The 25457-nt window shown below is 39.0% G+C and overlaps 1 pseudogene across 1 annotated transcript in view; it reads right to left on the bottom strand.

The window, feature by feature from the left end:
- Positions 1 to 649: 649 nt before the first annotated feature.
- Positions 650 to 25457, bottom strand: part of LOC311622564 (proliferating cell nuclear antigen-like) — a 51118-nt pseudogene continuing 26310 nt past the window's right edge. Inside the window, exon 3 of the transcript in view lies at positions 650 to 1540. The product of the transcript in view is annotated as a proliferating cell nuclear antigen-like (transcript). The remainder of the gene's footprint in view (positions 1541 to 25457) is intronic.

Raw genomic sequence — 25457 nt, 5'->3', positions numbered from 1 at the left:
TCCACATACTCCTAGAAATGGTCTTGCACAAAAGGAGATCAAAGCTCAGATTTGGTTTTAATCTCTCATTTTGGGATTAAAATCAATGAGAGAAATGAAGAAAAAAGAGCATTTATCTTTGATTGTTTTCCCAACAAATTTTTTAGGGTCCTGAATCACAGGCATAGTAATAATTACATTTCATGTTTAACTATCTTAGCATCTCTTTTTTTTCTTAACTTTTTTTAAAATTATATTTACATATAAGCTTTATTGACTGTGACTATAATTTTTGGACTCTGGTACATAAAGCTGATATAATTAAATTTTCTAGCTCATAGCACAGTGCCGTCATTGATCTATGCAAAGTTTTTGTTTTTTTAATATCTGAAATTCAAACCACTTCTATTTATATTGGAAGAAAAATCCCACAATTATTGAAACTGCATTAGTAGTCAAAACCCTTTGCTATAAAAATCCTAAAAAACTATTTCTAGATAAGGCAGAAGTTCCAGGTTAATAACACCAGATTTGACTTGAAACTGTGCTTTGACTTACAGAGAATGGAAAATAGGTTATTTACAGAAAACATTATCTACATATGTACTCAGGCACAAATTTGGTGACAAAAGAGACTTTTAAAAGCATGTGGAAATCTCAGATGCACTTCTCAAAGATCTGTTTTGTTTTCTTGGATTTTAAAAACGCCTTCATCCTCGATCTTGGGAGCCAGATAGCACTTTAAATGTCCCATATCAGCAATTTTATACTCTACAAGAAGGGGTACATCTGCAGACACACTGAGTGTTACTATGGGTGAGAGTGGAGTAGCTTTTGTAAAGAGGTTCAGGTATTTCGGTCCAAAGGTTAGCTGAACTGGCTCATTCATCTCTGGGGCAACAGCTTCATCTTCTTTACCAACATTAGACTTAATACTTCCATTTTGAAGTTCCCCACTGGTAGAGAATTTCACTCCATGTTTTGCACAGGAAATGACAACAACATATCCAATATGACTGAGATCAGGCATATACCGCAATTTCACCAGAAGGCATCATTCCTACACAGCTATACTCCTGTTCTGGAATTTATAAGTCGTTCAACATCCAAATCCATTAACTTCACTTCATAGTCTGAAACCTTTGCTTGGTTTGGAGCTTCAGGTACGAGTGCCAATGTGTCCGCATGATCTTCAGCCCTTGCGGTAATGATGCCTTCGTTGCCAGCTGATGTTAGTACCTTGGAGCTTCACACCCATGGCCAGGTTGCTGTCCCAGCGGTACATGTGGAAGCCCTCAGACCGCAGAGTGATCTCCTTGTCCCTTGTCCTTCCAAGGTTCTGTTGATAAAGTTCACACTGAAACACCAAAGAGACGTGGGACGCGTTCCTGCTCTGCAGGCTCACGCTGCTCGAGCTGATGGCCCAGCAGGCCTCACTGATGAGGTTCTCAAGGGCCTCCAGCACTTTTTTTTTCCAGGATGGAGCCCTGGACCAGGTGCTCTTTGAATGCTGTGCCAAAATTGCAAAGAGCAGCTGGAGGCGAAGTGAAGGAGGAGTAGCCTAGGCTTCACAGTGAAGTGGGTTACCGCAGACAGTGAGAGCCCGAGACCCAGGAAGATCACACGAACACTCTGCTTGTAACCATTTAATATCGCTGGGCCTCTCTCTCTCTCTCTCTCTCTCTCTCTCTCTCTCTCTCTCTCTCTCTCTCTCTCTCTCTCTCTTTCTTCTTTGTTAATGTGTTATATCTCTGTCTCTATTCTCCATTCTTACTGCCTCCCTCACTTGCACAGATAGTTACTCTAATGCATTCACTGTGTTCTTTGATTTCGGAGTACACTCTTATTAAATGCTTCTTGTCGTTTTGTGTACATGTATTATTACAATTACATAAATGATATCCTGCTATAGATCTTGTTCTACTTATTACATTTAAAAATTTTACTTAGGATTATGTTTAAAATATATCCAGGTCGTTAGTAAAAAAGGTTCTTTTCTTTAGCCTTAACTATTCTGATTTTTTCATAAATTAGGACAGAAGTGTGGATCTGTTGTTCTTTATGTGTAGTTTAAACCTACAGTTAAATTGTAAACTTAAAGTTTATAACAGCTTGAAAAAGTATCAATCTTCTCTTTTTAGGTGAACTGATTTTTGTGCTCATCTTTGTATTTTAAGCCTATTGTTAAAAAATAGCTATTCTTTATTCCTAAGAAGTCTTCTACTCTTCCAGACCCTTCATTTAGCCCTTTCTGACTAAGCAAATATTTAAAAAATGGGTCAAAAGCAGTGTTTCCCTTAACACAGGGATCTGGCTATTAATATCTGAAACTGATTTTCGGACTGTACTTCACAAATACTCTACAAATTTGGGTCTGGCATTTAACTGAATATTTTTCTAATTATAGAATTAAAGCATCAGCAGTGATGTGTTTATTCATTCTGACTATTTACCACCCTCTTGACAGCTGACATGGGTAAAGGGAGGTCATTTCCCCCTTTGGCTTGTCTTGGTGTGTATTTGCTGGCTTTGATTAGCAGCCCCATTGAGCAATCTGAAATAAATTAGGATCAATGGAATGGAAATCTTAGTGGTTTAAGCAGCACTGTTGTATACACAATGTGTCCGAAGCCCTGCATTCCTCTCCTGGCTGCAGCTCCTTGTTCCTTGTCCTTCCAAGGTTCTGTTGATAAAGTCCAAAGTACTGGGCTCCTTGCAGGAGAGCTGGAAATAAAAGAGAGATCCAGCTTTAGATACGAGGATCATTTTGTTGACCTGCTGAAAGTTTAGGTCTTGGTGGGTTCACATGGAAACAGTAAAATAAAATTTTACTATTCATCTTACTCTTATTTTTTTTTTTTTTTGAGAGAGGAAGGTGTGTATGAAATAGAGACATTGATTTGTTGTTCCACTTCTTTATGCACTCATTGGTTGATTCTTGTTTGGGCCCTGACTGGAGATTGAACCCGCAACCTTGACATATTGGGATGCCACTCCAACCACCTGAGCTAATGTTACCTGCATACTCTTGTATCATCCAGACAAATAGGCAGGTGTTCCTTAAAGACTGCATTGTGGGTAGCATATGGGCAGAATCAATTGGAAACACATTTTTGTTTGTTTGTTTTTTGGTCTTGTACTTGGCAAAGTTTTACTAAAAATAGGCAGACAGATGTGCTTAGGTTTAGTACTGTTGACATGGATCCATTGTGTCTACCCTTCATCTCCTCTCCTTCCTTCCCTGGGCAGTTTTCCATCTCTCCTCTCTACCCCAGGCCTTGCTGCCTGGCATCAAACTCTGGATGGTCATCAGTGAGGGATAGGTCAACTTAGCATTGGTCATGGGGAGGGTATTTGTTACAAACATGAGAATCCGTAAACGCTGGGATGCTGGCAAACAAGAAGCTGATGGAAAGGAGAAGGGTGCTCTGTGTTCATTAGTGCTCTTCTTACTCAGAAAGCACGAGACCGTTGTCAAGTTAGGAAATGCACCTCCCGCCTCCTCTCTTGCCAGGAAAAACACAACCTTTGGAGAACAGGGGCATAAGAAACTGCCAGCTAAGATTCTTCTGTGCCTGCTGGCACTCAAAGTCCCCATTGCTGTGGTTAGTCTTGCTGCTCATTCTTGGTCTTAGTGCGCGTGACTTTGGCTGATGTATCTGTCATTGCTCCAGAGCTATGCCACTCAGGAGGATTTGAGTACAAAAACTTCCTCCTGAGATTACCGAGAGGTCTTTGCCTTTTGAACTGAAGCAGAAATAACCTTTGAAGGCTTTTCAATTTAAACAGTACTCCCACTGTATCATAGCGGTCTCATTTTACCAAAACAACAGCAACTTAGGTCTGGAAGTGTAACTGTAGGTTGCTTTCAATTGAATTTATATTATTTCACTTTATTTTTTTAAATAGGTTTCGTGATATCTATGTGAACCATGAGTCTAGTTAGAAATGGGCTCTTTCTCAGGTCAAAATGGAAGATATCCCCCCCCCCCCCCCCCCCGAAAGGCTATGCAAGATAATATAAATATTCAAATTCTTAAATAATCAGAATCACCCATTATTAGATTTTTTAACCTTGTAATTTGATATATAGGTGAAAGGACAATAAATGCCTATTGATGATGACTTTATGTGAAACCCTCATAAACTGTAACCTGATGTCAGGGAAGCTCTGCCTCTATTTCTTTTTTTAAAGTTTTATTTTTATTTACTTTTTAAATATTTATTGTTGAGATTATTACAGATGTCCCCCCTGTCATTGCCCCCCCTGTTCCCTGTTCCTGCCCTGCCTTAGGCCTTTGCCACCCTATTATTTATGTCCATAGGTAATGTATATATGCATATAGGATTTTTGTTTAACCTCTTCCTGCCCCCCCCACCCCCCTTCTGTCTGAGAATCATAAATCTGTTCCATTTTCATGCCTTTTATTTTATTTTATTCAGCAATTTATTCTGTTCATTTCTTATTCATTTATTTTGATTTTAAGATTCAATTGCTGATAGGTATGTATTTGTTGCCATTTTGTTGTTAATATTTTTTTTTATCTTTATCTCTTTCTTCTTCCTCTTCTTAAGGAATACTCTTCAACTTTTCATATACTACTGGTTTGGTGATGATGAGCTCCTTTAGCTTTTTCTTGTCTGTGAAGCTCTTTATCTGACCTTCAATTCTAAATGATAGTTTTGCTGGGTAGAGTAATCTTGGTTGTAGGTCCTTGCTATTCATCACTTTGAATATTTATTGCCATTCTTTTCTGGCCTGCATAGTTTCTGTTGAGAAATCAGCTGACAGTTGTATGGGCATTCCCTTGTAGGTAACTAACTGCTTTTCTCTTACTATCTTTTAAGATTCTCTCTTTGTCTTTAGCCCTTGGCATTTTAATTATGATGTGGTCCTCTTTGGGTTCCTCTTGATTGGGACTCTCTGTGCTCCCTGGGCTTTTAAATCTATTCCTTTCACCAGGTAGGGGAAGTTTTCTGACATTATTTATTCAAAAAGGTTTTTAATATCTTGCTCTCTCTCTCTTCTTCTGGCATCCCTATGATGCAAATGGTTGGTACACTTGAAGTTGTCCCAGAGGCTCCTTATACTATCTTCATATTTTTGGATTCTTTTTTCTTTTTGCTCTTCTAGTTGGATGTTTTTTCTTCCTCATATTTCAAATTGTTGATTTGATTCCCCAAATCCTCTACTGTTGAATCCCTGTATATCATTCTTTATTTCAGTCAGTGTATCATAATTTCTGACTGGTCCTTTTCCAGGTGTTTGGCATTATCACTAAGATCTTTGAAAGTCTCACTAAGTCACTTGGAGGTTTTTAGAAGATTATTGAGTAACCTTATAACTGTGGTTTTGAACTCTATATGACATGTTTCTTTGTCTCTGCAGTTTGAATGCTTCCCTGTGCTTGTTTCTATGTATTGGGTAGAGCTATTATGTCACCTTGAGTTGGTAGAGAGCCTTTGTGTAGGTATCCTAGTGGCTCAGCCTCCCCAGTCACCTGAGCACGGTCTTGTTGTAGTTGAGACTTGATTGCTGTTTGTGTCACTGGGAGAAATTGACCTCCAGCCCCTTGAGTATGTCACTTATGGATGTGTAGAGTTGTAATCTGGTATGGTCTGGGACTGATCACTGGGTACATTGGCTCTTGGGTCTCCCAGAAGGTACAAAGTCAGCCACTGCCTGGGGCCACCCAGCAGGAGCTACAGAGAGATCTTCAGATTCCTCCTCTTTGTATTGCATTTGGAAGTGCCCAGACGAGGCCCAGCTATGAAGCAAGGTATGCTGGTGATGGTTCTGATGCCAGGTCTTGGGCCTCTCATTACAGGTTTGGGGCTCCCTGACCTAGCTGCAGCTTATTTGAGAGAATTTAGCTTGAGCCATGACAGGCTATTCTTGTGCAAAAGCTGCTATAGGAAGTTTGGGTGGGGCTGTAAATTAGATGAAGTGGGGTCTTAGGGAATCACCAGGGTGGAGCAAACAGAAATGGCTGCCAGTCAGGCCTGTGACCAGGGAGGTCTTAGCACAGTAATGATCCCTGCAAATACCTCCATCTGGGAGAAAACTGCCCCCAAGTTCCTGTCCCAATGCCAGACAAATGTGTCCCCCAGAGCCTCACCTTGGTTCTGGAGTTCAGAGGAAGTGGGACTTTGTAAGTTCAGTTCATGGTGCTGGCCTTTTAAGAGGAACAACTGGATCTCCAGCAGCCCCTGGTCACAGAGCCCCTGTCTGCACTGGTTTTCACAGCCTGTAGTTATGGGAACTTCTTTTCCCAGCCCTGGGATCTTGAGATGGGCTTCTGGTGTGGGGCTGGGACTCCTTGCTCCTCAAAGGTGGCCTCCCCAGAGAAGATCTCTCTCCTGATTACAAAAGCTGCACAGGTGGATGAGGACCAGACTGGTCTCCACCTCTTTACCTCCTATCAGTCTCAGTGTGCTTTCTTGCTTATTTTTCTAGTTGTGGCACTTCCATTCAGACAGCTTTCTAGCAGTTCTGGATGGTGGTGGTTCTGTATTTTAGTTGTAATTTTGATGTGGTTGTGGGAGGCGGCGAGTACAGGCATTTACCTATGTTGTCATCTTGGTTCCCTACCTGCCTTTACTTCTTAATAGCACCAAAGTAGCTGATCCCCAAAGTTTGACCTTAGGGACCATAAGTATCTGATCATCAAATAGAGATGGAATTATATTTTCTGTTCTGCAGTTAATAAGGAAAATAGACAAATGCCTTTTTAAAACATTTTTTTGATCCTGAGGGTTGAAATAGAAAGGATTTTTTTCTACGGAATTGTGACTTGACCAGAAAAACCCAATGACCTAGAACATCTCCTTCCTTGAGAATTCCAATCAATTGTGGTTTTGAAGTATTTCCATGGGGATCATGTTGCATGCACCATGTGGGATCAGACTGAACGGGGTCATGGCCTCATACGTCAGGGAACCTAAGTCTAAAGCTCAGTTTTCCAAAGGTGAGTAAGATTAAACTTGTGCCTTTGGAATCAGACCCATATGTATAGCAACACCACCAGCATTCAGCTGTCCGTCCCCGCCTCCCAGACCCAATCCAGCATGAGGGAAATACCAAATCTAGCTCCAATTTAGGCTCCTTTGGCCTCTTTTCTCCAGGACTCTATACGTTTTCTCTCACTAGATCACTTTCTATAGAGAGATGAAACCCCCAATGAAGACTGTATTAGAAACCCATTACAGGATAATGTCCCAAGAAAATTATTCTTTTGAAGTTTGATTCGAAACTTATGCTCCTCATTGATACGGGCAGCAGGAGCATGGGGAACCCGTCTCTGAAAGGGGCTTGTTATGAGCTGGGGAAGCAGCTTGAATCCTCAGCATCAATGTATAGACTTAAAAGCAAAGCCAGACAAGAAACGAGATCAAGCCTGGAATTCGGTATCTGTTAGTAATTTCAGAGCCACATGTCTAGAGAGTGACAACATGCTCATTCTCTAGCAGTTTTTTTTTTTTTTGAAAGACTGATCAGTGTAGAGTTGAAACAGGATTTTCACTTTTGATTCTTCTCCTTTCAAGATTTTTCTTTGTCCCTAAATTTATCCATGCAGTTACCCCAGTGGTACACTTGAGCCAGAGCACAACTAGCTATTTCACATATCACCAGATTCTCTCCTCGGCATGAAGAAACGGCAGAATAGGAGCAAATTCCTTTAGGGACAGAGTATGCTTTGTAGTTTTCTATTTTAAACGCAAATCATCCAGGCAGAACTTGGTTGTCAGTAAAGATGTTTGTTTTTATTGGCAATCAGCATGTTTAGTCTGAGAGCCAGGGACATGGGGCTCAGAGGTAAGGCCTGAAGGTGCATTGTCTAAGCTGAGAGAGAGCAAAGGCAGCGATGGCTCTGGTCTCTTTCACAGAACCATCTGATGCTTACCCACTCAACTGGACTTGGTTACGAGTGTGAAATGTGCACGTGTTTCCCTCGTGTCACGGGCAGAGCTTGAGGTCGAGGTGGTGAGAGGGGATGCACAGCAGCTCTTGATTTGGAAGCTGCACTAGAGCTTTCCCAGAGTGGAGAATGGAGTGGATCTGCACCTCCTCCGGCCCCCCCCCCTGCCCCCCAACCCTTCCTGCCTTCTCTTCCCATGTTATCCATCTCCTCTCTTCCACATTTCACTCCCTTCACCAAATATTTGTTCGACCTATGAAACTCAGTTTCCCAACCACTGAATCCCAGTCCCAACCTGTTAAGGCTCAGTTTTCTTGTCACTAAAATGGAGATAAAAATATTGTCTTTTGTAGTGGTTATAGTGAGGATTAAGTGGCATGATCCCAATTCTGCATTCGGTGCCTGGTAGATAGGAAGTGCTTAATAGTTATGGTACATGTTTATTTATGTTTAAATTTTTTTTGTGATGAATATATCTATCTATCAATATATTACATAATTAACTAAAGTTATTATTATCAGTCCGAAGTATGGTTTTCCATAGAAGTGATTTTTAAATTGGGCACAGGACGAAGAGGGGTAAGAATTTAGGTGAAACTTGCTTTTCCTGGAGTTTTCTCTGGGAAATCTCTCAATGATGAGGAATGTTAGTGGGGGAAGTGTAGACTAGGGTTGATAAGAGATACTACTGTGGGATTGAGCACTCTAATAGTAGTGAAGGTGATTGGATTCCAGAATGGCAAAGCCAGGTGCTGACACTTAACTGTCAGAGGCAAGGCGGGCATAAATACTATGATGGACCGGTTGGCAAGAAGGCTAGGGTGGCAATCAGGAGACCTGACCCTTAGGGATGTGTGGAAATAGCTAGTATGCCATACTGTTCATAGGAGTGAGGTAGATGGACATCCAGCAAGACACTGCTAAACTGTATAATAAAACGGACAAACAGGCAGATTGACAAACTATGGGGTAGCACAGGAATAATGTTAACTACTGCCACAGGAAAAATTCAGTCCTTCACTCACATTCTCAACTTGACCCATATTTTAGACCAGAGCCTTTTGAATGAAGGGTGTTATCCTGCACATCAACCCTTTATATTAATGTCTCTTTCTGTCTTACTGACTTACTATTGTTGTTTGCTGGGATCATTTACATAACTCAAGTATATAACTTGTACTCAAATCCTTGTTTCAATGGTGGTGCTTCTATAAACCAGCCACCTTAACAAAATGTGTACCTTCATTTTGTGTGTGTGTGTGTGTGTGTGTGTGTGTGCGCGTGCGTGTGAATGTGTGATTATTTATATTGAAGAACTGGCATGAGTTTATGTATCTGGGGTAATGTGTCATGGGTAGTAGTTTATGGATAATGTGTCATGGGTAATAGTGTCCTGGGTAACAATGTTTTGGGTAATGTGTCCTGGGTAATAGTTTATGTGTCCCGGGTAATAGTTTATATGACCTGAGTAATGCTGGTCATCCTATAATGTTGACATAAATAGTTATTATGCACTCACCAAAAATTTCCTTGCTCAAGGATTGCAAACTCAAATGCACATAGGGAACAGTGAGTAAGAAAAATGAAGTGGGAGTCACTGGGAAGTAGCGGGATCTCAGATGAGCCAAAGGGTGCATTGTCAGTTGATAGCAATCCTTCTGATTCTGCTTTCCTAGACAAATGAGAAGCATGATTTTAATGTAAATTTGCGTGATTTTTAAAAGTTGGCAACTAATTCAAAATTATAAAAATTTTTTAGTGGTCTATTCGTAGGAACCAGCCATTTGTATCCTCTGATGTCATCTAGCTAGACTTTGGGCAGATTCTCTGATACTGTATTTTGGATAGAGTCAGCTTTTTCTGTAGTTTTATTTTTATATTACAACTTAATTTAGAAGTTTTAATTTAATCCAGAAAACAAAATTCATCATCTTATTTTGTTTAATTTAGGGTGTTGCAGCAAGGAAGCCAAATTTAGTAAAAATCGTCATGTAAAAACCACAGAAGAGTTCACTGTGCATTCTTAGTGTATATGATGTACAGCTGAGAGAACAGATTAACTCATTGCTACCAAAACCCTTGGAATATGGTTTAAGAAAGAGTTGATTTAAATCTCAGCTACCAACATGAGTTATTGTTATACTATATAATATGTATAAAATTAGGCATGAAATTTCGACTTGCTAATGACCGACTGCCTAAATCCAAGGGGTTAATTCAGAAGCAGGTTCTTTATTCTGTTTCTCCACTTTTAATTGTGGGTAGGGCTTTAACCGATTTTCTCCCTTACTATGAACTAGGGCATATACCAGAAATTTATGATTTATAATTTTATAATATATATTTTTTTATAAATGAAAGTATATTTGACCAAGGATCCAGGAATGGCAGGCAACAGTAAGCTTCAAAACTAAAATTGTTGCAGTCCCTGGCCAATGCCAGGTGTCTCTCATAGGATGGACCTACATTCTTCTGCCTGGTCCTCTCTGTACAGGACTTTCCAATAGAACAATAATGCAAGCCACATGTGTAATTTTAAATTTTCTGGTAGTTACTTTAAAAATACTAAAAATAAATAGATGAAATTAATTTTAACAATGTTTTATTTTACTCAATATATCAAAAATACCATTTCAACTTACAATAAACCTAAAAATTATCGATGATATTGTTTGCATTCTTTTTTTCATATTAAGCATTTGAAATGTGGGGGGTATTTTACACTTAAAGCATGTCTCAGTTTGGACTAGCCTTATGACACATGCCTGATAAACACAGATGGCCTGCGACTATGATATTGATCAGCTGCATTTCGTTCTCTATATAGTCAGTCCCATTTATCCTGTAGGTTGTAAAAATTTATTATTTTATTTTTGCCCCTAGGGCATTGCCACTTGGTGTTTTATGTTAAATAATACTATGTGCTATTCAGTGAAAATGTTTCTTAAATGAATGTTGGGAAGTCCTTAATTAATAAAGACTTTGTTTTTGAGATTATAAGCAAGTGGATAGGTGAGGGATGACAATGCTCCAAATTTTTGCCAAGAGTGAGACAACCATGGTAATGTTAGAAAAAGGTAAAACAGCATTTTCATAGATTGTGCTGTAAGTAGGTCTTCCTGATTTAATTTTTCATAAGGTCTTCGGTTCCTATCCTGTGAATGCTCCAATGAGGTTTTTTAGGAGCATAAACACTATGGTTTGAAGGGAGTGTTTTAGCTAAGGGATTTCACTAGTACATAGTAGGTGGTCAATAAAATGTTACTGAAAGGAATAAAATCGACTTAAGGTCAACGATTCTGGGTATTAGCTATTTACCCTTGTGGCAGTGAATCCTTGGGCATTAAAAAAGTTCTGTTTTCTAATGATACTGTCTCTTTAGTGATTGAGTTATAATGGGTATAAAGCAAAAGGAGAGGCCCTAGCTGGTTGGGTTCAGTGGATTGAGCATCGGCCTGGGGACTGAAGGGTCCTGGGCTTGATTCTGGTCAGGTGTACATGTCCAGGCTGTGGGCTCGATCCCCAGTAGGGAATGTGTAGGAGACAGCCAATCAGTGATTCTCTTTCATCATTGATGTTTCTATCTCTCTGTCCCTCTCTCTTCCTCTCTTAAATCAATAATCTATCTATATCTATCTATCTATCTATCTATCTATCTATCTATCTATCAATCATCTATCTATTTATCTATCTATCTATCATCTATCAATCATCTATCTATCTATCTATCTATCATCTATCAATCATCTATCTATCTATCTATCTATCATCTATCAATCATCTATCTATCTATCAGCTATCTATCATCTATCAATCATCTATCTATCTATCTATCTATCTATCTATTATCTATCTATAATAATAAAAGGGTAATATGCTAATTAGACTGGATGTCTCCCAGTGGCCAGAGGAGGGAAGCAGTCTAGGTCCCAGGTGCCAGAGGGAAGCCAGTGCAGGCAGCTGGGGGAAGACCTACTATTGCACAAATTTTCATACATTGGGCCTCTAATATATATATATATATATATATATATATATATATATATATATATATATATGTGCAAAAGGAGGGTTTTATGTCTAATGATTTGACACCATTAATTTTAGAAGGAATAGTTGAGGATTCTTGGGAAAATTAGGTAGTTTTGGTGACTGCTCATTGCCACCTTCTAGCCCAAGGATTGTCGATATAATGTTTGCATTTCAGCATGGCCCACATTTCATTTTATTTTTCTGGAGCTCTTTGCAAGCAGAGGAGAGCTTCTTCAGTCCTCGTGTTTCGATGTTAGATTGATGGTTTTTGAATGAATGAACAAATAATCACTTTGCTCCTTATCAGTTTTAATCCTTAGTTTTTTTTTTTCTTCTTGTTTTTTTTTCTTTTTCTTTTTCTTTTTCTTTTTCTTTTTCTTTTCCTTCACTGTTATTTGGGATGACAACAGAGGTTACATCTGAATCAGACTCATGACAATTTTATAATGTTAGCTCATTACTGTTGATTTTTAACAATAGAGTAAATTTCTAGATCTATGCCTTTCATGTTCATAGAAATATCTTTTCTTTCAATTTTCTTTTTTCTCTTTCTATTGAACTTTTGCTCTATTTACAATATATATCACTCTAGATTCCTCCCCAATCCCCCTTTTTTTCTCCTTAATTAAAACATCATGATGAAGCATAATGGTCTAATGTATGTGTATATAAAACTCTAGCCTGGTCCACAGATAAGATTTCAGTTTAATTTCACTGACTTTGAATTCCTCATGTTTAAAATTAAAATTAAAATCCAATATAGCTCATATATAACAAAGAAGAAAAATAATCCAACTTAATGGTCTCAAAACATTCACATCTAATTCAGAATAGTTAAAGCCTATTAAATTCTAAAGATCTGACAGGCTTCTTACATTTTTTCTCTTTCTCAGATTGTATCATCTAATGTGTTTTGTGTGAAGAAAGTAAGTGACACCTGGAATCTACCTTTCATGCAGGACTCAAGGATTTTATTTATTTTTATTACTCACAGGGTAAGTATAATATGCATGGCCATCTGTCTAATATTTTGTTGCTACTTCAGTTGCTTAAGGAGATGACTGCCACCTTTGAAATACTTTCAAGGAAGGTTTCAGGCACGATAATAAAAATCCCAGACATATAGGAAATAGTATTGTAGTCTAAGGGATGTGAAGAAAACAGAGACAAACCTAAACAAGAAATAGATTATTGTGATCTAAGTGTCTGGTAGTGTTGGTAACTGTTAATAACCTGGTTATTATTATGAGGAAAAGAGTAAAGAGAAAGTGAGATAATATAGACATGTCATTTATACAGCTTTGCCGTAAAGCTACAATTTAATGCTCTCCAAGTCTGTTCCTCCCAGATTGATGGGGAAAAGGACTGGTTAAGGGCAGTTTAGACACATGCCCAGTAAAATCTGGGTGATGTGGGAAGATACTTATTGGTAAGTCACACCTGAGAGCAAATCAGTGGCCAGAATAGGCATGGCCACTGCAAGGGCACGCAATATGAGATGCTTAACTCATGAACAAAGAAAGTTCTCTCTCTTTGCGCTTGCTCTGTTGCATTCTAGGTCCTTTTGCTTTCTGGGGACTCCTGTTATAGGGTGGAGGTGGGGGGGCACACAATGATCACTAAATCTGGCCTAACGTTACTTCAGACTCAGCTTCACCATAGAACGAAAACTCTGGACATTGTCTCTGCTTTTAGCTCTGTTGGAGCCCCAGCTACATATTTTCCAGAACTGGTTTAAAGACCACGGGACTTTACAAACCAAGAAATATAATTCCATACAAATAAAAATCACTCATTCTCTGGTGCGAGTCTTAGGAAATTCCCTTTCTGAAGATATGGCAAGAACCCCACTCCCACTAGTGACAGAGGAATTCTACCCACCCACTCCTCCGGCAACAGTGTGACTAACTCTCAATTATCCATGGTATTGAGAGGGACATAGATAATTGACATCTACTCATAGTCCAGGAGCCTCGGTTTAATGAGCAGTTTCCATATCCTCTTCAATGGGAACTACTAACAAGGAGCAGAGAAGGCTGCGTTTCAGCAGATTCTATTTCTCCTGCTCAGCTTTGGGTGGGGTTGCTAATGAGCAATGTGTTGTCTATAAGGCTGGGAGCCAGAGGGGAAATCAGGAGAAATCAGTGGCTAGTAGAGTCCACAATTGGATAATCAGCCTCAGAATAATATAACCATGTGTCCGCAAGGAAGAGAGAAACAAATAAGCTCCCTCTTGATCCTTGGTTGTTAAAAACAAAATCTGCCCTCTCCTCAGCATCTTCTCATTATAGAAACATGTATTCTATGTATCCCAGTGGGTTGGAAACCAGAAATAGATCCTAGGTTGTGTCCTGGTGAGTTTGAAGGGCCGCTTACGCTTGGAGTTAGCAGCCCTTGGGTTCTGCACCTTCCGTGTTCACAGCCCACATCATGGCTGGTTTGGTTTGGTTTTGAGACCCCATCGTCACCACAATGAGAGTAAGTGATGCAATTTACTGTGAAGGGATTCCCTATTGGGAAACAACTGGCGCCGGAAAGGCTTTCCTGAGCCTGGAGAAAGGCAGTTAAACATTGTTTTTGCCTCAAAACAGGGTGAAATTCCAAAATACCACAGAGAGAGAAAGCCATGTTTTGCATTTAAGGGTAAGGGCAGTACTGCATAATCTGTGTACATTCAAATAAACATTTTCCACATTCGAACAACTGCTCCATAATTAAATGTAAATGCCCCATTCCCGCATAATAAGCCATGCCCGGACACACCAATAATATCCCCATGGAGCCCTCCGACATGCCCTCCTTTGCTCCATCTTAAACTGGATGAGGAACTATAAAAACATTCCTGAAGCAGTCATGCAATTATCTCAGGTCTTTGGCCTCCAGCCTGATAGAAGCGAGACCATGTCTAAATGAACTCAGACTCCAAGCAAGTAGGAGACATAGGCATTCCGGGCACGGAAGAGTAAACTCTGAATAGTGAACTGCTTCACAGCCATTCAATGTAAAATCAATGCGCTGGGGACTTGAGTGGAAGAATTACCAAAAGCTTGAATATAAAGAGCTACTTTTTTTTTAGGTTTGTAAGTAAAACCACACGCGCATTGAAAAACAACAACAACCTCTGTGTCCCCACAAAAGGCTGACTTTCTCGTTAAAACACAAACCATGAAGTGAACTCTGGTTCGAAACATAGTTCATTTTTGTGAAATTTTAATAGAATGCAAACTGTCTTTAGTAGAAATGCTTTATTAATCCATATGGTTTTGTTCCATTCACTGTTCCTTGAAAATATAACTTGTAATTAGAATAATGGGTAATACATTTATAACGACCAAATTAAACCTGAAGGTAATTTTTTCAAAGACTCCCCCACAAAAAAAAGAGAAAGAATCAGTCATATAGCAAAACTTTTAAAAATGGCACATTTCACGTTATAGTTGTTTTCTGAGAAAGTGAAGCAGAAATAGACAAGTTTTGAAGGGCACATTTTGTCTATTTGTCTACTCTGTAGAGATTTATGTGAAGTAGATGAACTACAGAGGATGAAAAGAGGGGAAGTAGAGATGGAAAGTATAGCTCTTTTAAGAAACTTATTTGTGGAGTTTTTTTTTGAAAGGGTGAATGTCCAGAATTCTTTTTACTTGCTTTTTTTTTTTTTTTTTTGGTTTTGTTTTTTTAAATTTTGGGAAGTAGCTGGCATTAAAGGATAGGTTGAGTAGAGTGGAAAGGAAGATTGTATAAGGATCACTAAGGGAATATGGCAGGACATGAGATTCAAGGCCAAGGTGGGCAAGAAAAGCAAGACTGAGTGAGCAAATGATGCTGTAAGACCATGAAATCTCTGGAGAAGAGGGTATTTGTTTGAAGATCCTGATGAGGTTAGATACATCAGCGGAGGAAATGAGCAGAGCAGAAGTGAGGTAAGGGCATTGGGATGGTGGTAAAAGTTTAGAGCACATTACAAAAATGGGAAAGTGACCTACTTAGAGAAAGAGACAAAATTTTATAACATCAACTCAGAGTCTCTCTGAAACCTCGCCTGGAGGTAGACAGCTGGATTGATCTATGACAAGGGCCTTGTCGGTAAATGTGGCAGGAGGACAAAAGTGATAGAACATGAGGATGCTAATTATAAAGACGTGGAGAGAGCTAAATGGGGAGGACTCGGGACTGAGTTCTCCGTGGAGTTCCAGTGGGTTTAGTGGGAGTGAAATGGCAATCGGACGGGCGATTTTCTTCTGAGCAGAACACTGACGTTTAGGAGAAGGAACTGGGTGATGACAAGGGCCAGTGCACAGCCAAGACAGTGGGTTGCTTCCATCCACATTCCCTCACAAACATATGGAAAAGATCAGGAAGGAGGAGCTTGACATCATCTGCTTCCGTCTAGGCTCCATGTACAGCACACTGGAAAAGAGCAGGGAAGGCCCAAGTGGGTCCTGGCTCTGCGGCTCTGCAGTTCTCGGTCCCCATTTGATAAGGTGAGTGTGAAAATACTGTTACACCCTGTTTCAGGTCTGGTGTGAAGACTAAGATATGTATGTGCAGGTTCTTTGAAAACAGTAAGATTATACGTACATGTTGAGTATTGCTAAGAAACACATTGTTCAAATGTAAACGTGTCAGGTGAGTTTGGACAGTTAGGAAACCTTTTAACAAAGAATATAAGATCTTAATTACTGGAACTTAATTATTATTCGATTTTGAAACCCTGCCTGGGAAGTCCTGTGCCTGATCTCTGATTCCCTACTCCTCAAGATCCCCCAAGTGACTGTGAAAGGCTTGTTAGTAACGAAAGAGATCACCTGAGATTCAAACCCTACTTGCCTGTTCACTTGACCCAGAGTATTGCCACTGCCTGGAAATTCTTGTTTTCACAGACCAATTGGTAGGCTCTACCCCAGTATATAAAGATGTTTCCTTGGAATTGAGCCCAGTTAGTTATGATAGATACATTGGTCACTTGTATTTAGACTTCTGATTATCTTCCTTAATGTCAGCTTCATGGCCCAGTTTCCAGAACAAAGTCCTGCTCTCTCAGGCCTCTTTCTTTCGGGAGGTGATCTGAAGGCTTCAGCGAGCTTTGTTGTGGTCCTACATGGCTATGGTATTAGAAAATGTTTAAATAGTTTTAAAAAAAACCAAGCCAAGGAGAAATAGCATGGATCAGTTTCCTTGAAAGGGAGAGTAAAAATTAAGTCCACAATATTGTTTTTTGAGTCCTTTTTAAAGTGTACATTTAAAAAACTCAAATATAATTAGTTTTATCTGATGGGTATGTTGAGACAGATATTACTCTATTTATGGAAATAATTTTGCAATGGATGGAATATTGCAATATTAATTGTCTTAAGGCATGTTTTTCAAAGTAGTGAAAAATACCTGCTATGAGAACAAAGTTGGGATGAAATCCTAAAAAATGTTGACCTTTTATAGATGTCAATGAAAATAAGAACAATGAAATTGCTTTCTCTGACCTATTCTGTCTTATAGGCAATTTTACATTAGTTTGCAAATGTTATTCCAGAATAAACCAATTATGTTTTGTGAAACACATGTGGAAGTTGAGGCCATGATACTCCATCTCCCTGTTTCAAACCCCCTCTTCCCCCCCTCCCTTAACTTACATACACAGAAACCACCAATAGATTCCAGCTGGCTATCTGTCCTGAAATAGTTCAGAAAAAGAAAATCCCAGTTCGAAAGCCTTTCTAATGATCTGTTTGATAACGCCATGAATTGTAAGTCTCTCACATGCAAAAATAAATAAATTTAAAAAATTTAAAAAAGGCCTGGCCAAGTTTTATGTGGATGAAGAGAAGTTTAGATATCTCTTGGACTTGCATCTAACATCAACAATACCACAATTATTAATAGCAAGACCTGCAGAGCTAAACTTTACCTCACTGTCAGCCAAGAATGTGCTTGCTGCAATGTATTAGGCTTTTCTTTGACAAGTTTAAGACACCATAATGAAGCAGTTGCATGGGACAGACAGATAAAGTAATCCATCAGATAAATCAGTTCTTTATCCTATTCATGCTCGTATTCAAAAGCTAATTCCGTAAGGAGAGCGGGGTTGGGAGAAATTTCTTTGTTATAGTGTTCTAGACAGTTTTCTCTTTTTTATGTTCCAAGTCTTTGTATGCATTGAAGAAAGTATGATAAGGCCCAGGAAAAAGACTTGTAAACTCTCAAGTGCTTTGCAAAGATAAGTTAGGAGTTAAGAGCCATAATTAAAGCAGATTTCTGGTCCTGCTATTCAGTTCTACTATGGACTGAATTGTGTCCCCAAAAATCCTTACACTGAAGTGCTAAACCCCAATGTGACTATATTTAGAATCATCTGTGAGGAGGTGGTGAAGGTGTGATGAGATCGTAGGTTGAGCTCCAATCCAACAGAGCCGTGCCTTAATTATAAGAAGAGACACCAGGGCTCTCTCTGTGCACATTGAGGAAAGACATGTGAGCATGGAGAGAAAGCTCCTATCTGCAAGCCAGGAAGAGAACTCTCTCCAGAAACGGAATTGGCTGGAACCTTGATTTGGGATTCAGCCTCCAGAAGGAGAACAGAATATTGGTAGATATATGGCTGTTAAAGGTCATTCTGGTGAGGTCTCAGAACTGAGGAACAGGTTATTGGCAGTTAATTGGAGGAAAGGCATTTCTTGTTATAAAGCAGAAAATAGCTTGGCTGAACTGTGTTCTAGTATTTCATAGTAAGTAGAAGTCACCAACCATGAAAGTGGTTATTTAGTTGAGGGCATTTCAAAGCAAATTGTTGAAGGTGCCGTCTGCATCCTTCTGACTGCTTACACAGTAAAATCCAAGAGGAGAGAGGCAAATTGAAGAAAGAATTGGTAACTTAAAAGGACCAGAACTTAGAGATTTGGAAAAATTTCAACTTGTCCATATTGCATAAAATTGAGAAGGTGTGTTTAGAAGAGAACACCAAGGGTGTGGCTGGACTATCACTTGGTAAAGAGATTATGGGATGCAATGTCTGCAAGTAGAAACTCCTAGTCTACTTCTTCCATACAAGAGGCATCCTCATCGCCCTCGGGGTTTGGGGGGAGAGTCTTTCCCTAAGGCAGGTTACAATGGCCTCAAGCCCTCTCTCTTCTCATGTTTTACAGTTTTGGATGTGTTATGTATTGTGGTTTTTTAATTTTTATTATTTTGTTCTGAAATTAAAGTATGCAAAATAAAGAAGAAGAAAAAGAGTTTATGGGATTATACAAATAGAAACCTGGACAGTCTGACTTGTAAGGGGACAGAGATGGGGCAAAATGAAGGGTGGAGGACTCTTACATTCTACAGGACAGGATGATTAAGCCATTTTGAGGCAAACTTTATCATTCAAATAAAGGGAATAATGACTCAAAAGGTAATTCAGAGGTCATCGGGTTCCCCCTTCTACCTCATGCTCAACAGGTAGGGCTGGTTCCCTCTATATTTCTTTTTCAGTCTTGGTAGACCAGGTTGTCTGGCCCAGTGTGTCAGGAGTGGTCTTAGGCAGAGCTGTGGGCTTGATGCTTCCATCCCAGTGGGCCTGGAGGGCAGAGCATTTAACAAAGGAGGATTTGCTCAGCTGGGTTTTGAACTTGCTTGGGAAACATCACTCCTACCTTTGGACATCTACCTTTTTGAATGAAAATATCTATTCTTTGCCTGTCACACCTTTGTATTTGGGAAGCAACAACCTTGTTTGGCTTCACAGGGATTTTGGAGAGGAATTCTGCTTTGAGATGAATCATATCTCCAGATTTAGATAATATTTAGATGAGACTTTGAACTTTAGTGTTGATGCTGGAATGAATTAAGACTTTTGGGCTGTTAAGATGAAATTAATGTATTTTGCATATGACAAAGACATGAATTCTGAGGGGCCTGGTATGGAATGCTATGTATTAAATTGTGTCCTTCCATCAGATTCCTATGTTGAAGCCTCCAGTCTCCAGGGTGACTGTATGTGGAAAGAAGGTCTATGTGTGGGTGATAAAGTTTAAATGAGGTCATATGGATGGGCCCCTAATCAATAGGGCTGGTGCCTTTTTAAGAAGAGGAAGAAACACCAAAGTTCTCCTTCTGTGCTCACTGAGGAAAAGCCAGGTGAGAAGACTTTCTGCAAGGCAGGAAGAGAGCCTTCATCAGATGCCGAATTGGCCTGAACAATTGATTTTGGACTCCTAGCCTCTACAACTGTGAGAACATACATTTCTGCTGTTTAAGCCACTCAGCCTGTGGGGTTTGTAATGACAGTCCATGCTGACTACACAAGTTCACTTAATAAATATTTATTCAGCATCTACATTGTTCTAGGAGCTGCCTAGCACAATGGTCAGTAAACTAAAGCTCATGGGTGAAATTTGTCCTTCTGCCCATTTCTGTAATTAAAGTCTTATTGGAATACAACCATGTCCACTATTTTATATATTTCCCATAGCTTCTTTCATGCTACAATGATACAGTTGAGTAGTTAATAAAAGCAGAGTTTGTATGGCCAATAAAGCCCAAAATATTTGCTATCTGATGCTTTGCAGAAAAAAAATCGCCCTACTCTGGTATAGAATCTTGGAATATAGCAGTCACATTCTATAGTAATTTCAGAATCTAAGATGATTATTTTTGGTCAATTGCTTAGGAAAAATTACATGAAAGTGATTTTCTCTCTTTGAATTAAAAAGCCTGATTGGTTGATCCACCAGTCAATCTCAGACAGATGTGTTATTTTCTTTCATTAACTCATAGGGAAAGATTGGCTGACAGTTCAGCAGGGTTAGGAAGGGCTTTCAAAATAAAAACTGAAAGTTTTACCTTTGAGTTTTAAAAATGTAATTCCGTATATTTTAGTAAGATGGAGACATGAGAGGCTCATGAGCTTCTTTCCTTCCTACACTTCAGACAAACACCCACATCAAAATGGGTAAGAAAAGCTGAAACATATTCTGGCCATAAATCCCAGCCCTTACATTGAACCATAGGATCAAGCATGAACCCACAACTCCTAGCTTCTCCTTAAGGATAAAAAGATTTGGACACTACCACACCCAGTGCCCCACATTTTAAGACTCTTACTGAAGAGACGGGTCTCTAAAACACCTACCTCTGAAAACCGGTGCAGCTTGTGTCCAGGTGATCCATAAGACTCTGGAAAACAATTCTTAAATGATGTATGAGCATTCACTGAGCCTATTCCCTCTGTTCTCACCACAAGACCTAGCCTCATTAGCCATTTGCCACTTCCTCCTCTCTCACCATCCTCAGGCTTGCCTCCTTGTTGTCTCCTGAACACACTGATCATACTACAGTCTCAGGGACATTGTGTTTGTATTTTCCAGGCATCCGCATGACTCTCTCCTCATGTATTTCACATCTCTGTTTTAATGTCACCTTTTTTTCCAGAGAGGCCTTTCCTGAACACCTACTATGAGTAGCTGGTTCTGATGGGAAATGGCAGGATAAAATGTTAAATGGACCTTCCAGTTTATGTCGGTTGCGTTTCAGTAATGGGAACCAGAGTCCATAAGAAGGGTGATCTTTTATAGGTCATTCAGTGTCTCTGGGCTTTAGTTTCTTTATCTGTAAAATCAGGGAAGCTTAATTCACTTTGTGAATATTTGTATGCAGTTTGCCTCCTTGTTTTCCAGTCCCCTCTCTCAGTGAAAGCCAATGGCTCAATGCTTCCATGCGTCTGTGAAATAGGACTGTGTTTTTAATATTCACATAATCTAAGAATCCAATTCTTGAGTTCTGTAAGAACTATTGTGTGATATGATTATTCCCATTGAATATGTTACCCACTTTTTCCTTCCTCATATGCTGGCCATATTGTTTTCAGGTGATTACATCAGTTATGCCATCTAGATTATAATAAGTACTATTCAGATGATGGTGGAACAACTTGAGGATGGAATAAAAATGTCTTTGTTTATGTGGTCAGTTTTGTCTTATTATAAGTAGGAATTTAATACTAAAGGTACCATAAATAACTATAATACAGAGATGTAAATGCTGATGAATCAAATCACTAAGTACTAGAGGACAGTGGTGTGATGCCCTCCTGGAAGGAGCCAGGGTTTTGTCAGACTTCAGAGAGGATGTAATATTTGACCCGAGTCTTATGCAAGATGCAGGAATTTGCTACATGGAAAAAAAAAATGGGAAAGAGGAGAGCAGAAGATAAAAATTTTGTAAGAAAGAATTTGGCAGAAATTATTTTTTAATCAAAGACCTGAAGGCCTTTGGTACCAGTTTCTTCGTCTGCATTTCCAATAGGAAGTTGCCAACCTTGAGGACCATACAATGAGACTCAGTATGATGTTGGAGAAATGATAACTGAGCCATTACTAAGATTCATGAATATTTCCCCATGGAAAATCCCCATAAAGTCTGTTGTTTCTCACAGATTCATGAGCCTGTAAAGCAAAAGGCCTATAAAGAGAAACGTTTGTGCTCATGAATGTAAAATCTTATACCCTCCACTATGACTATAGCAGGTTGACTTGAACCTGTTTGTATACAATAAGGGGGTACACATGCTACCAATGCTGAGCTTCCTTTTTCAGTCCAGGAGTCTTGCCTGGTTGGTCCTTTTGTATTTGCTTTAAGTGATGTTGAAGATAGTGGATCAATGTGGGAGGGAGTATGTGTCATATAGATTTGGGACTTTCATGCTCAAGTAATATATAAATTACTGACTCAGGCACTGTCCAAGTTGGATTTGTTATACATAGCACTTCCTCAGTGTTTTTAGGGACTTACTACAGGATGTTCTTTTACTAATTTTTTTGACTCTGCTGCCAAATTTTTTTATCCAAAAAAATCAATTTAATGCTTAGAAAGTAGAAATGACAGATGGCTTTATTAGCTTTATTTAGTTGTAACAGAGAGAAAAGAGCCATTATACACTGGAAATTATATTATAGTTTTGTTTCTAGCAAAAAAATTTGACAACTAATGAAAAAGAAAACATTATATATTACACCTAAATGATTCTTCTCCATATTGGTATAATTAAAGTCTTGGTAATTCTCACAAAGCTATTTTCATAATAAATGACATTTTCCTGATGGAATTAAATGGATTTTTTTTAAGGTAAGGCATAACCAATTGATCCTATGGAGAAATATTACAGTCCTATAAAGTGAGAATTTAGCCAAATGCAAAGTTAGAGAGCATAGTCCACATGATCAGAGAGCATAGTCCTGACACCAATTGCAAGTTTGGGGGTTCCCAGGACCTCTTTCAGATTCAGTGATTTGCTGGGACTGACACAACTCCCCTAACTGTTATACTCAACAGTTGTGGTTTATTACAGACAAAGGAGACCAATTAAGATCAGCAAGGGAAGAAGTATGTGGGACAGAGTGCAGGAGGGTTCCAAGCATGGAGGTTCCAGTGGTGCTCTTCCTGGGGAATCACAGGCAGCATTAATTTCCCAGAAATGCGGTGCAACAACGCACAGAATTACTAATCAAGGAAGCTCATTGGAGCCTTAGGGTCCAGAGTTTCATTGGGGCTCCATGGTTGACTTCCCACATGGCTGACCTTTAATCTCCATCCTTCCTAGAGGTAATGCAGTTACTACCTGGCCCAAAGCCCCCATCATAGCTCACAGTCTTAGAATGTCAGGTGCTCAACAAGACGTTCTTCCTGGATATCACTTCCCAGTTGAAGAGGCCAAAAGCAGACCTTTCTTTGAGTAAGGTTAATTCTTCAATACACAGAAACCAATATGAATAACTGTGAAAAGAGCTGGACATTTTGAAGGCAAACTCTGTCTTTTAAAACGTGACCATTTTTGTCTTTGTTACAGAAGCTTCATGAATAGTCAAAAGTGACCTGCTAGGAACCAGATCTCAGTTCATGTGTCCTGGTTTGGGTGTGTATTAGGCATATAATCCAAAAAGTTGTTTTATTTTCCTGTGCTTTAGTTTCATAGGTGATAAAACCAGAGTAATCAACCCTGCCTATTTCACTGGATCATTTTGGAACCTACATAACAAAAGGTGTGTAAAAGCGCTTTGCAGAGATTCATAGAAATGTAATTTATGACACTCAATATCTCTGAAAGAGAGCTGGCAGTTATGAGTGACCAAACTATTTGAGTTAGCAATTTTTGACTTGAAATTGTAAAAACTATTGTTAGCCAGGGACATGATTATTGTAAGTCAACAAATAAATGTATAAATATTTTATTTCAGATACATAATTCTTATTAATAGACGTCAGGGAACTTTTATAGACAAATCTCTTTTACTCTACAAAAGTAAATGAGGGCTAGTTCAAAAAACATAGATCAATGGAGGACAAAGTATGCATGTGATGCATTGGTGACACATTTTATGTGGCTCATGTTATCATTAACAGTGAAAGATTTAACCATGACAGAGCTATTTTATGCTGATGTATTTCATTATTTAAGAAATAATACCAAATAGAATTAGAACTAGTAGTAAGCTGCCTTTGAACAAGGCCTTGAGCTCCTTCTGTAATTAGGCATTATTTTAATTTCTTTAGTAAAATGCAGCTGCTGACAAACAACACTTGTCCTTTCCTGAGACTGTCATAGTTTGAGAAGTTGAATAACCATCAGTTACATTCCAGCTACATGCAGAACATTTCATTTAAAGAACACTTGTAGGAAAAGAAAATATATCCGTGTAACATGCATTGACTTTTGTTAGCAGTTATAATCATGATATATTATCCTAGTTTGTTCCTTTTGTTGAAAAAAGAAAAGGGAGGAATTTCCATCTGGCTTTTGTCCTGAAGTTGAGCCCAAGAGGGAGTGACGTAGGGTGAAGACTTAGAGTCCTTGCGCCAAATCAGTGTCCTGCTGCCGTCATGAAGCCAACGTTCTCTGCACGCTCCCTGTCACCCACCTCGAACTCTTTCACACACAAGGTCTTCCAGATGTTCCTCAGGAGAATGTGCTTCTTTATAATAAAACTGATGTTAGCCCACATATTCCTATGGCACCCATTTATGAGAATTTGTAATACATTCCCAAACATCTGCAGATAGTATCTTCATAATTACTTTTGAAATTACCAGCCACCTGTCAGCACAGGGATTACTACTATGAAAGATGTCAAATGGGAATTAAGGTTTTTCTTTTTTTAAAATTAGGTCATCAGCTTTTACCATAGACATATTGTGGGCAGATAAGAGCATTTCAGCACACAGTTTTATTAGGAACAATAAATGGGGAGGCTACGTATTTTGTTGTTATTGCATATGCATATTTGCTCTGTGCATATGTATGTGGTAATAATTGAAAACCACTTAGCTGGTAATAGGACCTTGGGCTTTGAGCTTCTGATGAAAAGGAGATGTTCAGCTTCTTCATTTCTTGTACCAACATATATTTACTTAAAAAGCAATTGGAACTACTTAGAAAACATTGTGCTGCTTTGCCTCATGGAAACGCTGTAATTTTGATTTTGTAAATGAAGAACTTTACTAGAGAGAATAACTTTTAAGACTTAGGGAGGAGAAAAGGACAGAAGAGTTGGGAAAATG

Source organism: Pipistrellus hanaki (genome assembly GCF_964339955.1).
Source record: "Pipistrellus hanaki genome assembly, chromosome: 5".
Taxonomy (NCBI): domain Eukaryota; kingdom Metazoa; phylum Chordata; class Mammalia; order Chiroptera; family Vespertilionidae; genus Pipistrellus; species Pipistrellus hanaki.
Note: the sequence above shows the minus strand (reverse complement) of the source record. Positions and strands in the feature narration are given on the sequence as shown.